The sequence below is a fragment of the Muscardinus avellanarius genome (genome assembly GCF_963383645.1).
Source record: "Muscardinus avellanarius genome assembly, chromosome: 16".
Classification (NCBI taxonomy): domain Eukaryota; kingdom Metazoa; phylum Chordata; class Mammalia; order Rodentia; family Gliridae; genus Muscardinus; species Muscardinus avellanarius.
The window spans coordinates 63,129,365-63,146,126 of record NC_137802.1 but is presented as its reverse complement, the minus strand read 5'-3'; positions in this window follow the sequence as shown (position 1 = coordinate 63,146,126).

Sequence of the window (16,762 nt, the reverse complement as noted above, 5' to 3'; positions counted from 1 at the left end):
ACCTTCGATCGTCCTGTCTCAGCACCCTCACACCTCCCCCCCCCCAAGTTCTGTGATTACAGACAGACAGAAGCCACCACACCTGGCATGAACCATATATTTTTAAATCATCATAAAATGGATCATTCTTCTTTCTGGGAAACAAATACCCTGAGTTCTAAGTAGGAAATTGGGGGCCATGGGGTTCTCAGTCTCTCTGCAAAGTTTTAGCTTCCAAAAGAAAAAAGTTCTCTCTACAGCCTGGGTGTGAAAAGCTTCCCACCTTCCACATTCTGACTGGGAGGAGGAGGCTGGACCTCTGCTCCTCAGCCTGCAGGTCTTGGAATCCCCTCCCCAAGAGGAGAAGCCCTCCAGTGAGCACGGAGGATAAGAAGACAAGAGGTGAATTCTGGCGCGCATGTGCTTTCAGACATCCTTCGAGTGTCTACTTTAAGGAGAGCCCTGTCTTTTGCTTCGTATCCCTGCGATTTTCTGTACTCCGTGTCTTCCCAGAATGCAAAGCCAAGGCGCTCTCCTCCCAGATCCTAGTTATCTTCAGTTATCTTCAGAATCAATTCCAAATTCCTTGGCAAGGTACAACTGGCCCTTCAGCCCTGCCCTCTTCCCAGCTCCAGGTCTTACCCTATGTTGCTAAAACAGTCACAGGGAGTCATGGCTTCTGGCTCTTTACTGACACGGATGACTGGCCCCTCCACCTGGCAACCCTGTTCACCATCTACCTAGCTCATTCTGATTGGTCCTTGACTGGACCTTGACCACACGCGTTAAGCACGTTGAGGGTAAATGAGGTGCAGGCCCTAATGCCTTAGCCTCTTGCAGGTATATCTCTCTCTAAGATGCCTCACATACATTTCTCCTAAGGGCGGACGAGAGTTCAACAGGTACATATTTGTCTCCACAGGAGGCTGTAGGACCGGGAGATCAGAGCTATTACCTATTATCTCTGCATTCCCCTGACAACAGTATCTGACCTATCGCAAACTCTGATGCCTGCTGAAATAATGAATAAAAGGGATGGTGCAAGCACTTGAAACGTTGGCTGGCCTGGAATAACTAGATTCCAGCCGTGGAGGCTAAGACTCCAGGGGAAACTGGAGCAGCTGGGAAGAGCCAGGTGCTGACAGGTTAGAGGTGTGAGATTCTTGGAAGGAGGCCCTTCAGTTAGGTCACACTGGCTTCTGAAGGAGTGCTTCTAAGGTATACATACGCTGGGCAGGGGAATTGGAGGCACAAAGTGCCATGTATAATCCATGGGCCAGGAACAGAACCTGCTAACCTAGTATCACAATAGCAGTGGTTCTCAACTGGGGGCAGTATGGCTTCCTGGGGATACCTGGGAATATCTGGATGTGCTTTGTCATGATGGAGAAGAGGAGGTAATGCTGGAATTCCATGGGTAGGGATCAGGCATGTGATAATCATACCACAGTGCATAGGAAGCCAGCAAAGAATTATCTGGCCCAAATGCCCAAGGTGTTGAGTTTGAGAAGCCCTGTTGTATGCTAGGAAAAGTTACTCAACATTCTAATTTAAAGCCAGTGAAATTTGGTGAAATGTAATTAGGTTAGCCAGGTGTGGTAGCCCTTGGCTGTAATCATAGCAGTTGGGAGGCTGAGACAGGACAATCTCAGGTTCATGGCTAGTCTCAACTTAGTGAGGACTTTAGCAATTCTGTGAGACCATTTCAAAATAGGAAAAAAATAAAATAAAATAAGACTGGGAGTGTAGCCAGAAATAGAATGCCCCTGGGTTCAGTCCCCAGTACTTAACACACACACACACACACACACACACACACACACACACACTCACATGTAATTGTTTTGACATAAGAAAAACATTGGATTCTAGGAAACTCTAATGCTACTCCTGGCTGTAGGAGAAATTAGCTGTGTCTTGCAAAATATGTCACATCCCTTTTTGAGTTACCTTTGCTCCTCCTGTCAGATCATGAGGGTCAGCCCAAGGACCCCTTATGATTCTAGTATTCTGTGTCTATAATCTCAGCTCACACCACTAATGATCTATAAAGAAAGAACTAGGTTTTTCTTTTCACATCCAACAGACATGTTTATGTCCAGGAATGAAGAACGGTGACCATCATACCAACATCATTAAGAGATAAAACAAGGAGCCACATGTGGTGGCAAATGCCTGTAATCCCAGTACTTAGGAGACAGGAGGGCCATGGGTTCAAGGACAGCCTCAGCCACTGAGTGAGACTCCCAACAACCTAGTGAGGTCCTGTTTCCAGACAAAATAAAAAGGCCTGGGGGCCAGCCAGGCATGGTGGTGCACGCTTGTAATCCTAGCATTTGGGAAGCTGAGACAGGAGGATCAGGGTTCCAGGACAGCTTCAGCTACCTTTGCAACTCAGTGAGATCCTGTTTCAAAATGAAGAATAAAAAATAGGGCTGGGGATGTTGCTTGTAGGGATAATGCCCCCAGGTTCCATCCTCAGTACCCCCCCCCAAAAAGGGCTGGGGTGTATAATGCCCCCTGGGGTCAATCCCCATTAACATACACACACACACAAAACACACATACACACACAAGACAAAAAAATAGATTACTCTTTGCAGTATTACCTCCCAGGTAGCAGCAGCAATCTACACATGCCATTTACTAATCTTTTCCAACTAGATTCTAGGAATGAGGGAAAGGAAGATGCTAAAGTTAAAGCGATGAGTTCAAGAGTTAATGTCTGCTTGTCTAGATTCTAGAAAACCATGGTCTGTAGGAATTATGCTCGGGAGAAGCACAGGAGCAATTCATTTGGAGAACTGGATGCTGAGTTGTGGTTACACACTATCCTGTTAATTTGTTGTTATTCTTTTACTTAAAGTATCACATGAACCTTGAGTACCAGTAGACAGGAAAGTTACATATTGAACATTTACTAAATGATAGAAAGAAGCGAGGAAATTCCTTTACAACATGGGATTAGCAAATTGCAACCCACAATCCAAACCCAGCCTCCTAGCTGTTACTGTAAATAAAGTTTGATTGGAACATAGTTTTGCCAATTAGTTTTTCTATTATCTAGTACTACAGAAAGAAGCCAATTAAGTTGAATATTTGCAACAAAAAAAGTTTGGCCTCCTCTTACTTGATGAAGACATTTCCAAATGTGTTCATGTCATTTGGAATCATACTGAACTGTTTCTAATACAAAAGTCAGAACTTCACAATTAAACTGTAAAATCCCTGGTGAAGCTCATATAGCTCTTATAGTACAACAGAGAATGTATCGCATGCCTGTTACAAATATTTTTGAAGCCAGGAGTAGTGGCATACATCTGTAATCCCAGTATCTGAGACACTGAAACAGGGGGTTGGCAAATTTGAAGCCAGTTTTGGCCACTTAGCAAGGCTCTCAGCAACTTAGTGAGATGCTGTTTCAAAACAAATAAATAAACAAATAAATAAATAAGGTGAGGGTTTACCTCAGAGGTAGAATGCCCTTGGGTTCAATCCCCAGTATATATGTATATGTGTGTGTGTGTGTGTGTGTGTGTGTGTGTGTGTGTGTATGCATAAAGTGAGTTAAGTATTTATTGTAAGAATAGTGAATCTCATAACATATAAAAGAATTATCTCTTAGTTTTTCTTAACTATACCTGACTTTTCCCCTATCTTACTTTTCCTTTTAACATCTCAGGATGTTAAAAGTCCTAGTAGGTTTAAATACTAAGTCTATGTGTTTGGAAAAGAATTAGGAAAAAATTAAAATATAAAGTACATCTTGGAGCTGAGCATGGTGGTGCACACTTGTAATCCCAGCGCTTGGGAGGCTGAGACAGGAGGATCGCACAGGTTCGAAGCCAGCCTCAGCTACTTAGTGAAGCTCTCAGCAATTTAGCGAGACCCTGTTTCCAAATAAAATAGAAAATAGGTCAGAGGTAGAAAATCCCTGCGTTTCACACACCCAGTACCACCAAAAACAACAACAACAACAACAACAACAACAACAACAACAACAAACAGCTTGGGAAACACCATTTGGAAAAGACATATTTCATAAATCTGTTTTTTTACATCTCAGGGACAAAAAGAGAGAAAAATGAAAGAGTAATGAACTGAGAAAGTACTTCAGTGTATTCTATCACATTTTAAGAAGTCATAAGATGACTGAAGACCTGCGGTTGGGACGGGTCCGGTGTGGGTTATGAAAATGAACCAAGTGTGATTCCTGGCTTGAGAGACTGAGATCTCATGACAGTGTTAGAAATGCTCCTGTAATATTTTACAGTGTCCAGGCTCTTTCCTGGACCATGGGGTCCTCTGAGCCTCCCAATGACACAGTGAGATGAATTGTCCCCTCAGCACAGTGTGCGTCGTCACTCCATGTTGTTTTATATTTATAAGATGAAAATTGAAAAGTGGGACTGGGCCGGGCGGGTGGCGCACGCTTGTAATCCCCGCGCTTGGGAGGCGGAGACAGGAGGATCGCGCTGGTTCGAAGCCAGCCCCATGCGATGGTTTAAGAGACCCTGTTTCCAAAAATAGATATATAAAATAGGTCTGGCAGTGCAGCCCGGAGGTAGAAGGGTTTCCAGGAACCCCAGTACCACCAAACAAAACAAAACAAAACAAAAAAACAAACAAAAAAAAAAAACAAAACTGGGACTTAAATCTCCAAATGTAAAAGCTTGTCTTCAGATTCCTAGTTCCTTTCTTTAAGCTCTTCAAAGTAGTCCTGAACAAGGTGACTCTTTATAAACACCCTCTGTGCCTTTATTAGGCTAAGAATAATCTGGTAGCATTTTCCATCATTTCCTGTTTCGTTACTAATGGGACAAGCTCAATGCATGATAATAAAATCCACAATAAGTCTCTGCATATCCTTTTACACTTTGTACCCTGGCCAGCACACGGTGACAAACTAAAAAAATGTGATTTTTTTTTTTTTTTGAGGATGAGTTAGAAATACGGATACAGGACACAGTTTTGCCCTTCCAGCCTCCTTGGTCTGTTTACATTGATATTAATAGATGGTTCCGGGCTTCATTCACAGACCTGAACAATTCGGGTCATTCTGACCTGCCGTACCTTAAAAAAAAAAAAAAAGATGAAATATTGCAGTAAAATTTGGGGGAAGATGTCATATGCGAGTTGTAGAAAAAAGTTTTAGAGGCCATGGCAAATTAAGCAGTTGTCTAAAGTGTAGTTGTCCAGAAATAGATAGTCAACATAATAAGTAAACTTGTTCTTAAATTATTTCATTTGGATTAGTGTCCAAGGGAATGTTTTATAATCAATAGTGTACAGCTTATAAGCAAAAAAAAAAAACATATATATATATATATATATATATATATATATATATATACCAATTTTTCATTTTGTTCTCTTTTGAGTTTAGTAAATTAATGATGTTATTTTCAGGACAAAGGTTTTTTTTTTAATGGGTTCTGTATGTTTTAACTAATAAGTCATATAACTTAAGAGTATCTTATATGAATTATGTAATGCCACAGTACCAGAAAGTAGCTTTTGAGAATATTAGGAATGTCTGATAACATTTTATAGACTGGGTTTCCTACCAACCATAAAAGTCAAGATTAATCTCTTGACGGTGCACCAGCCTGCGACACGTATTTCACACGTGTTCAGGATTCTAATCCTACAGATGAGGGGATGACCGCAGAGGCATTCAGATTGCACTGAATTACCACTGGATTCGTTGGAAGAGGAGTCTGTTTCCAGTGGCTACAGTGACTTTTAGTTAAGGAAAAAAGAGAACCTAGAAATTCAGCATGTCTGTTAAAAACAACTGGAGGTTTTTATCTTGCAAGTTCTTCTTTATCCTACTGGCTTTGTTTTTTGTTTTTGTAAATCCAAAATAAGCATCCAAATGCATTTTATTGAACATTTTTTGGGCGTGTTGCCAAATCGGAAGCTACTGTATATAGAGAAACTGCATGGAATATGTAACACCATCTGGCACTGTAAATACATTGTCAAATGCTTTTGGAAATTTCAAGGAAAAAATTTAGAAATTTTTTTGCATTATTTTTTAAACTTATTTGCATGAGATCCATGATTTAGGAGGCTCATTATACAAGTTTTCAATAAATATTTGGATATTTTTAATACCCAGATAGTCCTTTATGAAAAAATACCATGCTTGGCTTTTTCTTCTAATAATGTTAATTTTTGCATGGTAGCTTACAATAGCAGTTACGTAAAATATTCTCTGTAAAAAAAAGAAGATGTATGAACATCATCATGAGTTCTTACTCCATCCTAATAAGGTAGCAAAACTAAGTGCTTCTCAGAGTTACAAAACTGAAATATGTCAAGAGTATATGATTCTCACAGAATCAAGAAAGAAAACAGGATATTACCCATTTTGAACCTACTCAGGATTAAAAAAAAAAATTATTGGAACCTTGCAAGCAAAATAACACCCTCAAGATAAAAGACACTGCTCCAGCCGGGCGTGGTGGCGCACGTTTGTAATCCCCGCGTTTGGGAGGCGGAGACAGGAGGATCGCGCAGGTTCGAAGCCAGCCGCGCTGTCTTAAGAGACCCTGTTTCAAAAAAAAAAAAAAAGTTAAAAAATAGGTCTGGGAGTGTAGCCCATGGGAGTGTAGCCCAGAGGTAGAAGGGCTTCCAGGAACCCCAGTACCACCAAAAAAAAAAAAAATAATAATAATAATAATAAATACATACACTACTCCATTTATTCTTGTATTTGTAAATCCCTGCTGCTTTTTGGGGGTGGGTACTGGAGATGGAAATTAGGGTTGTTCCATCTCAAGCTATACCCCCAGCCCTATTTCATTTTTGAAACAGGGTCTTGCTGAGTTGCTGAGGACCTCTTTATATTACAGAGGATGGTCTCAAAGCTGTCGTCATCCTCCTATCTCAGCCTCCTAAGGACTGGGATTACAGGCATGGTGGTACACACCTGCCTCCCTGTTGCTTTATTCATCAACCTAGGAGAGTCCAGTTGATTCAGATTTTAATCTGGAGGGCTGAAGGCATATTCTAGGATCCAGACAGAGAATCCTCCCGGTCACAATGTTAAATGACCTAAATTTAAATGGTGTTGATCTAGGAGAAATACCAGGGTAAACCTATAAATCATTACCAACTACCTTTTGTTATATATAAGATTAAGTATCAGAGAAACAAAGGCTTTAAAAATGTGATTAAAACACAATTAAATCCAACATATGAATATACCTCCTAACCTGAACACATAAGTCCTGGGTTTGATAAAGATATTAGTTACTTTTAGGGTCAAGTGCTTATGTAGTCAATAGCCGTGGACTATTTTTGAAAGTCAGTAAGTCAATGATAACTCTAAAATATACAATTCACGAGCTGATAGTGCCATTCAAGTATCTTTCTATACAATACGTTTTAGATGTTATGTTTCAAATTCATTCTTAGAAGAAATCAACAAATATTACGTAAATATTGTTTTAAAGATGCCTGATAATGGTTTTCTCAGCCATTCACTTTAATTTGGGAAGGGAATTTAAGCAATTAAATTAATATTGTGTGTGGGTATGCATGTGTGTGTGTGTGTGTGTGTGTGTGTGTGTGTGTGAGAAAGAGAGAGAGAGAACGGATTGAACCCATGCCTACACCACCCCAGCCCTATTCTACTTTTTAATTTTGAAACAGGGCCTAAGTACTAACAACCTCAATAAGTTTCCGAAGCGGGCTTCAAAAGTGCTATCCTCTTATCTCAGCCTTCCCAGTCCTGAGATTACAGGCATGTACCACCATGCCTGGCTTACAATAATAATTTAATAATTAAAGTCTAGGCTCTGGATCTCAACCACTTGTGTTGAACCTCCAGCCCTTTAAATACTACTTCTGGGAACTCAAGCTACGCAAATTGCTTTTCTATGCCTGGCTTTCTTTACCCGTGAAAAGACAATGATACTAGTGCCCACCTTGTGGGGTGGTTAAGAACATGACGTGAATGAATACACTCCAAGAACTAAGAAGAGGGCCTGGTATATTTTTTGTTCCAAGTTATTAGCTATTGAAGCTTTTGACTATTAATATTGCTATGACATTCTTACGCATTGGCTTCTTTCTTCAGAATGAAGACACTATTTGATGTAGAAGGTTGGGATATAGTAAAAATAAAAATAAAAATAAAAGAAACTTGAGTCAGAATGTATAGGCTCTTTTAATGCTGGAGATAAGAGAGCTCTGAAATTAGAGAAATGGAAAACTACCTCCAACACGAGGAAGTATGGAGAAATGCTTAATCTAATGGAAGGAAAAGGAAGAGAAATGTCTTTCTATTACAGCAAATCAAAACGCTGTTGGATGATTGTTAAAAGGAAATGGAGACCATCTGGAAAAAACAATTCCATTCCACGGTGTGGGATGAATTTAAAGAAGTGATCAGCAGCGAGGGCCTGAATTATACAGGCCTTTGGCGATGTAATGTCACAGATTAACAGAGTAAACAGCAGGGGGCGCAGTGGTAGCTCATGAGCGGTGGAAAGAGTTGTCCCGTTTCTATCAGCATTTATGTTTCTCTTATTAAAGCAATACATGGTGTCATTATTTTGGCTCTTCTGAAAGACATAGGATCTCACTATTCTAAGTTCTTCCACTTTACTTATTCTAACTATATTCTTTACCTTTCCTTTAAGAGTGTGTGTGTGTGTGTGTGTGTGTGTGTGTGTGTGTGTGTGTGTGTTGGTTACTGAGATTGAACCAGGAGCAAGCATTCTACCTCTGAACTAGACCTCAAAACCTTTTTTCTTTTTTTAAGGGTCTTGCTAGGTTGAGGCTGTCTTTGAACCTGAGATACTCCTATTTCCACATCGCCAGTACTGGGATTTCAGGCAGGCATCACCAAACCCTGATTATATTCACCTTTTACTTATACAGCTATTACAAGCGGTAGCTGCCTCTTTGCTAATTAACTTGTCTATGAATTAATTAGGTCAATTTAAAATTTTATATTAGGAATTTTTTTAAATCACCAAAATTAGTTTTTCTCCAGTTTCCTAGTTACCTGATGAATAAATAGTAAAAGAATGCAAGCATGTATTGTAGAAATTTGTTATTATTCAAAATACAGAAAATCTCATTAAATATTTCTAAAGCGAGTTTGTCTTTAAAATAATTGTGTAGTACCTATCCAAAATAATCCACATAGATTGCAATTAAACAGGGTAAGAAGAAAGAGCCAGAAAACAAAAATAGAAACACTTTTATTAACTGAAATATTTTATATTCCATCAAAATGAGTTTGAAAATACATATGCAAAGGAAGTATTCTTTCTCTATGTTAAGAGAAGTTCAGATTTAAATATTACCCTATAGAACATCTATAGAATTTCAAAAGAACAGAGTTATACTGAACTTTTGATGTGTTCAAAAAATTAAATCCAACCTATCGTTATCATGTTCTACTGTTTTTATCCCCGTAACATTATTATTATCATTATTATTATTTTTTTTTTTTGCAGGGCTACTGATGGAACTCAGGGCCATTCTACCTCCAAGCTACATTCCCAGCCCTATTTTTTTTTATTCTTTATTTTGAAACAGGGTCTCATTAAGTTAGTGAGAGGGACTCACTAAGTAGTTGAGGCTGTCCACAAACCTGCCATCCTCCTGTCTCAGCCTCTTAAGTACTGGGATTACAAGTGTGAGCCACCACATCTGGCTACATCATTACCATTTTATCTAGTTATTGTGGATTCTAGTGCAAAAATTTTGGATTGACTAAGCATAAATAATTTTTTTTTCAGTACCAGGGATTTAACCCAGGGGCATTCTAACTCTGGGCCACACACCCCCTGCCCCAGCCCTATTTTTTTTATTTTTTATTTTAAAACAGAGTCTCACTAAGTTGCAGAGGACCTCACTAAGTAGCCGAGGCTGGTCATGAACCTGTGATCCTTCTATCTCAGCTTCCTAAGATTACAAGCATGTGTCACCATGCACCGCTTAAGCAATGAATAGTTTAACCTTTTAACTTTAATTATTCTGGTTGAATGATTTGAGGAATATATGATCAATAGTGGTTTGGAAAAGATGGTAAGTAAAGAAAATAAAATATTTTTGAGATTTCATGTTCACGGCAACTGAGATTCCTTCAAAGATTAAAAAAGAAAGAAAGAAAAGAGTTTCTGCAGCAAGAACAGAGCAAAATATCTATCAGCGTTCGGTGTTCCTTCCAAAAAGTGAATTGAGCCTTGTGTCTTAAAAATGGCACTTTAAAAAATAAGCCAGACAGCAGATGAAGAGCCGAGCAGTAATGCTCCTCTGTGGTGGATGATATTCCAGTTTTTCTCTTCAATCAATTTGGTATAATGCTTTGGAAGCAGAATAACAAGTAATATGAAATCGTTTTTCAAGAGGCTCTGTGTACACACTCTGGCTTCTATTTCTGTATTCACTGGAACAGACAATTTATGTGATGCGCTTGCCACACTCCAAGAACAAAGACCAATTTCCCTGAAGGTTAGGAGCACTCTTGAATTTGACAAAGGCAAAATAAAAAAAATATATTTTCATGTCGTCACATTGAGATAATGAAATGTGCTACATTTAAAGTCCCCAAGACGAGTCTCAGGAAGTATGCCCACTGTGTATCATAATTTGCTCCTCAGATTCAGAAAGGGGATGCAGGCAGCTCTTAACAAGCGTTGACAAGTAGTAATTAACAGAGAGTGCTATGGAAGACCGGAGGGCTAGGAGACTTCAGCAACCCCTTCTGAACGTGAGGGCCCTTCGCTCTTGAAAAGCAGGTATTTAGTTGATTTGTTGAGGATCCCCCAGTCTGGGTTTGGGGATCGGAACATGAATCTGTGGGTGACTGAAATGAACCACCTGTTTTCTTCAAATGGAAGCAAGGGGAAGGTCGGGTAAGGACAGAACCTTAATCCTTTTGGCACGTCCCAGCCATTTTGCTTGTTTTGTTTTCCTTTGGGGAGATATGTAGGGCTGAGAGTAGAGAGGCCTGATGCTTGGACCCCTCACGTGATCCCCCCTGATCATAGCAGGCCGTCCTAGCAGGGCTCGCTGCTACACAGAGGATTCCAAAGTTCAAAAGCAGCTCAGTATCTTGGCTCCCTCTGGGTTTTCCCTTGATTGTTTACATGGTGTTGTTTGTTCTCTAATCGTACCCACAATGTCATGCGGGAGAACTGTTTCCCTCGTAACAAACACCCGTCGTTAACAGTGCTCCTGCTGAAAATGTTCACAGCTACCTGAGACGTGATCCAGAGTGAAAATCTGTGCGTGGCAAGGACAGCTGTTTTGCAGCTTCCCTTCCCTTTCATGAAATCTAACCTGAAGGAGGAGGACACAGAGACCCGGTTGCTCGCTGTGCCTCCACGAACTTCCCCTGCGGTTCCCCCATCGTTGGGGGCACGGTCCTGCCTAAACTTGTTGCTATTGCATTCCACACCCAGGGCAGAGTTCTGCGTGTGGAAACACTCTGCCCTTGTCTGGTGCCACGTTATGTAATGGCTGTAAAGGTTCTCCTGTGGCTGCGTATAAACTGTGAGGAGGAAAGGGAGAGTGCAAAATTAATTTCTGCCAAAGAAACCTTGTGGGCACCCCTCTTCAGTGGGTAAGCACGTGCTGAAAGGCACTTTTGCTCATTTTTATTAAAGCTCCTAACCACATTTAAGAGCACCGAGGGCAATCAAGACGGAAAAAGGTTGCAGTTTATAAACCTGGTCTACTTGTCCTGAGTGCAGAAAATTAGGGCTGGTTTTAACGTTTTGTAATGATTTGGTTTATTAGCTAATAGTTGGCCTGCTGCTTTCAGATCCTAGCTGCTAAGAGACCAACAAGCTCGTCGGGTATATCCAACTGTTAGTGTCCTTTTATTCAACGAACACATTTGTATGGAGGGAAAAGGAGAGAAGAATACGGGTGCAGGGACCTTCACTGAGGCTTGGATGAGTGCTGTAAGGTCAGGGAGGGTGAGGGGCCAAAGAGATGCAGGAAAAAGACAGGAAAAGATGGCTGCAGAGATCTGGCCTCTTGAGTTCTGCCACTAACTTTAATCGAATTTGAATTTGTTCATTGACTCATCCATTCATTGACTCATCCATTCTGTTTTAGAGAGGAGAGCGTGGAGATAAGAAAAGAGTCTGGGCATCTCATTTGATAATTTCCTTCTTTCTGAAGAGTTTCTCTATCTTTTATGGGTAGAAAAAAAACCCTTGATTTTAAAGTCGGTTTCATATAACTGCCTTTAAATGGGTGGCAATCCATTTAATACCGATCATTTTTCTTAAATTGCATTCTGGGACTGTGAGTAGAGCCCAGTGGTAGAGTACTTGCCTGGTATGTGCAAGGCTCTGGATCTGATCTTTAGCACTGCAAAAATAGAGTAAAATAATATACATATATATTATTAAAGTTGAATTCAACTTCCTTTTAAAATGTACTTTGGAACTTCAAGAACTTATTAATACCAATGATTTGGCTAAACTGAAGCTTTGGTAAAAGAAGAGATAACTGATATAAAACGAAACCACCACAGTGATATATATATATATAATCTCATACTCTTCACTATGGCCACTATAAAGAAGATGAAGATGAAGATGATGAAGAAGAAGATAAAGAAGAAGAAAAAGGAGGAGAAAATAAAAAAATAAATGTTGAAAAGGATATAAGGATATAGAGCAATTTGATCCCTTAAAATACTGCTGGTGGGAATGGATAAGGGTGTAACCATTATGGAAACCAGTGTGAACATTTTTCCAAAAATTAAAAAATAGGAGCCAGGAGTGGTGGCACAGGCTTGTAATCCCAGCATTTGGGAGGCTGAGACCGGAGGATCATGGTTCCCAGACAGTCTCAGCTACTTAATGAGGCCCTCTGCAACTCAGTGAGACCCTGTTGCAAAATAAAGAATTAAAAACTAGGGCTGTAGATGTATCTCAGAGGTGGAATGCCCCTGGCTTCCATCCCAAGTACCACACACCAAAAAAAGAGAATTACCACACGATCCATCAAGCCTAATTCTGGGTTTATACCTAAAATAATTGAAAACAAGACCTCAAAGAAATTTCTACATATCTCAATCCGCTGCTTTGTTATCACAGTACGCAAGATGTGGAAGCAACATAAATGTTCATCAACAGATGAATGGGGACAGAAAACGTGGTATGCACATTCAGGTATGAAATAGTATTCAGTCTTATAAAAGGGAGGGAAATCGTGTCATATGCTATCGTGTGGATGACCCATTGAGAACATTGTGATAAGTGAGATAAGCCAGTCACAAAAAGACAAATAAGGCATGATTCTGTTTCTGTGAGCTATCTAAAGTAGTACAACTCTTAGAAATAGAAAGTGGAATGGTGGTTTCCATGACTTGGGAGTAGGAAATTACTGACAAAATGTAGGAATCCTGACAAAATGGCCAAATGGCTGTTGGCTTGTTCCTGTAAAATCAACTCTGGAGAAACTATACATATAAAATAGAAACACAGATCTGAGAAACTAGTATTAAAAGAATGGGAAACTAATATTAAAAGAATAAAACAAAAGACTACCCTGAGGAAAAAAAGAAGTAGGAAAAACAGGGAATTATAGTTTAATGGGTATAGAACTTCAAATGTGCAAGAAGAAAAATTTCTAGAAATCTATAATAGTATGCATATTAGTATTTAACACTACTAAAATATACACCTAAAGATGGCTAAGATGGTGCATTTTAGGCTGCATGGATTTTATTGCAATAAAAGAAAGAAAGATAGCTGAGAAGTGGGTGAGAGTCCCAGGAAAACCCCAGTGGTAATCTTAAAGCTAATTAGCTCTATAGAATTTCTCAGTTGTCTAGTTGCTTAATCAATACTTCACTGTTCTTTACAAAAGAGAGAGAGAGAGAGAGAGAGAGAGAGAGAGAGAGAGAGAGAGAAAAGAGAAAAGAGGAAGGAAGGAAGGAAGGAAGGAAGGAAGGAAGGAAGGAAGGAAGGAAATCAATGAATGTAATGCCTCAACTTTAATGATTTTTATCTCACTCATTTTAGCGACACTGGTCTTCTCATTCACTTTCCTAGTTCTAGACAGGGTTTCTCAACCTACACTATTGACATTTTGTCACAGATAATCCTTGGTTTTAGAGTACTATCCTACGTATCCTGACCCTTCTGGACTCTTCTTCCTGGATGCCCATAGTAGCTCTCCAGTTGTGAGAACTCAAAGTGTCCTCAGGCTGGGTGCAGTAATGCACACCTGTAATCTCAGTGCCTGAGAGTCTGAGAAAGGAGGATTATATGTTTTAGGCCAGGCTCAGCAATTTATTGAGACCCTGTTTCAATTTTTTTTTTCAAAAATTAGCTGGGGGATTGTAGCTCAGAGATAGAATACCTCTGGGTTCAATCTCCAGGTAACCTCTCCCCCCCAAAAAAAAAAAATTGTGTCCTCAGATATTGACAAGTGTTCCTTTGGATAGAAAATCACCCCTGATCAAATCACAGCCTTACAGAAAGACAGGTCTAAGATAGTGTCCCTTTATACATGTTTTCCCAAGTGTGCGATATGCCTTTTCCTTCTTAACAGTGTCCTAGTTTGAGCAATGGATTTAATGATCGCTCAGTATATCTCAGTGACTAGCAACTCCATGTTGGGCAAGCTAATTTTATTTTATGCTCCCACCGAACCATTGGCAAAACCAGTTGAAACTACCTTCAGACTATGTAAAGTAGCCAGAACTTCTCTCTCCATCAACTGATAGCACGTGGTCCAAGGTGCCTCTTCCCTTGCGCAGAAGAACATGTGTCCATCTTCTGACCATTCTCAAGTAGCTGCTAGAATTGTTATCTTTAATTACCCAGTTGGACTGGGCATGGTAGCATATGCCTGTAATCCCAGTAATACTTGTGAGGCTGAGACCAAAAGATCACGGGTTTGAGGCCAGCCTCAACAACTCAGCAAGACCCTGTTTCAAAATAAAAAGAAATAAACTAAGACTGAGGGGAGAGCTTAGAAGTAAAATGCCCAGAGCTCAATTCCCAGTATAGCAGCAATAACAACAACAATAATAATAAGCCAATTGAAGGATGCCATTCCTTGACTCAAAACCCTCCCATGGTTTCGTGTCCACTTAGGGCAAAGCCAAAGTCATTATGATATCCTAAAAGTAGCCTTATGACTATCCCAGCCACACTGCCCTCTTTGCTATTCCTTCAAAACTGTCAAGGCTTTCCTCCATCAATTCCTTCTGCCTTCTCTCCCCTTCTCAAATATCCATATGGCTTTTCAAGTCTGTGTTCTAATGTCAACTTCATGACAGGGATTTCTCTGACCACTCTGCTTAAAATTGTACCCTCTACTCATTTCCATGATGCTTTTTTTCTTACCATTAACCTTTATCACTACCTGACTACGAAAATACTGACCATGTATGTATTTCCTATTTGCTTATTTATTGTGTCTCTATTAATTAGTATGCAAACTCCAGGAGGGCAGGGATTTTTCTCTGTTTTCTTTACTGTTATATACTAAGTGCTCATGGCAGTTTTAAGCATACAGTAGGCACTCCATAAGTATTTAGTGAATGAATGCATAATTAATTTATGGAATACTTACTTTAGACATCAGGGACGTCATTAAGAATGGAAAAGTTAAGTGTAATGTGGTCCTTGACTTCAAGGAGCTTATAATCTATTTAGTCAAGGTCACAAGATAAATAAACAAGGCTAGTAGAGTAAGATGCTTACCATAAAAAGATTGCATAGGTGGTCAGAGGAGTCGAAGAGACTTGTGAAGCTCAGGGGTTGCGCCTCATTGAGAATGAAGTGCAGGTAGTAAAAAGCTGCTACCTTAAGGTGGCTCTCTCCTGCCACCCATATTTAGTCTGTGATCTGCACAGCCGCTCAAATGCAAATGTAATTAAAGTGGTATCTTAAAGCCCTATACCTACACCTGCATTGTATAATTCCAGCTGTTCAGCGTGATACACTCGGCACATCATAATCTGCCTTCCTGCCCAGACTTGCCCATCGCCATTCTCCTGCAAAGAGCCTTTCTCTGTGAGTAGACTGGTAGAAACAAGACGTCTTCTCAGCCCTTTCCACCTTGCTTTTGGAACGCTCATCAAATCAATTATCTGCCATGGCTCTCCATTTCAGTTGAGATGAATAAGCCTCGATTGAAGCCTCCTGGGTGATTTACCACACACAGACCCAGAGGCAGCTCGTAATGGTTAATTTTAAGTGTCAACTTGATTAAGGGATGACCAGATACAAGGTAAAACATCATTTCTAAATGTGTGTGTGAAGGTGTTTCCAGAAAAGGTTAGGATTTGAACCGGTAGACAGAGTAAAGAGGAGATCCTTATCAGTGTAGGAATGCATCATTAAATACCTTGAGGTCCTAAAAATATCTAAAAGTTGGCGGAAAGATGAATTTGACTTGGGTCACCCGTTTTCTTCTTCCTTTGGACTTCAGCCCTCCTGGTTCTCAGGTCTTTGGGTTTAGACTAGACTGCAATACCTGATTCCAAGTCTAGCTTGCAGACCACAGGCAGGGGACTCCCCAGCCTTCACAATCTCTTGAACTGGTAGTTCAAAATAAAAATCCTTCTATATGTCTCTACATAGATCCCATGCGTTCTATTTCTCTGAAACATTCAGACTAATGCACAGATCACTGGGAAAAGCATGCATTAGTAAACAGAAGGAGGCTACTGATAAGTGTCAAAAATGATGCACAAGAAAATGGGAAGATGGCGACCGAAAAAAGCGGGGCTTAAGAGCCCCGCTAACAACCAATCTCCATTACCACAAAATCAGTG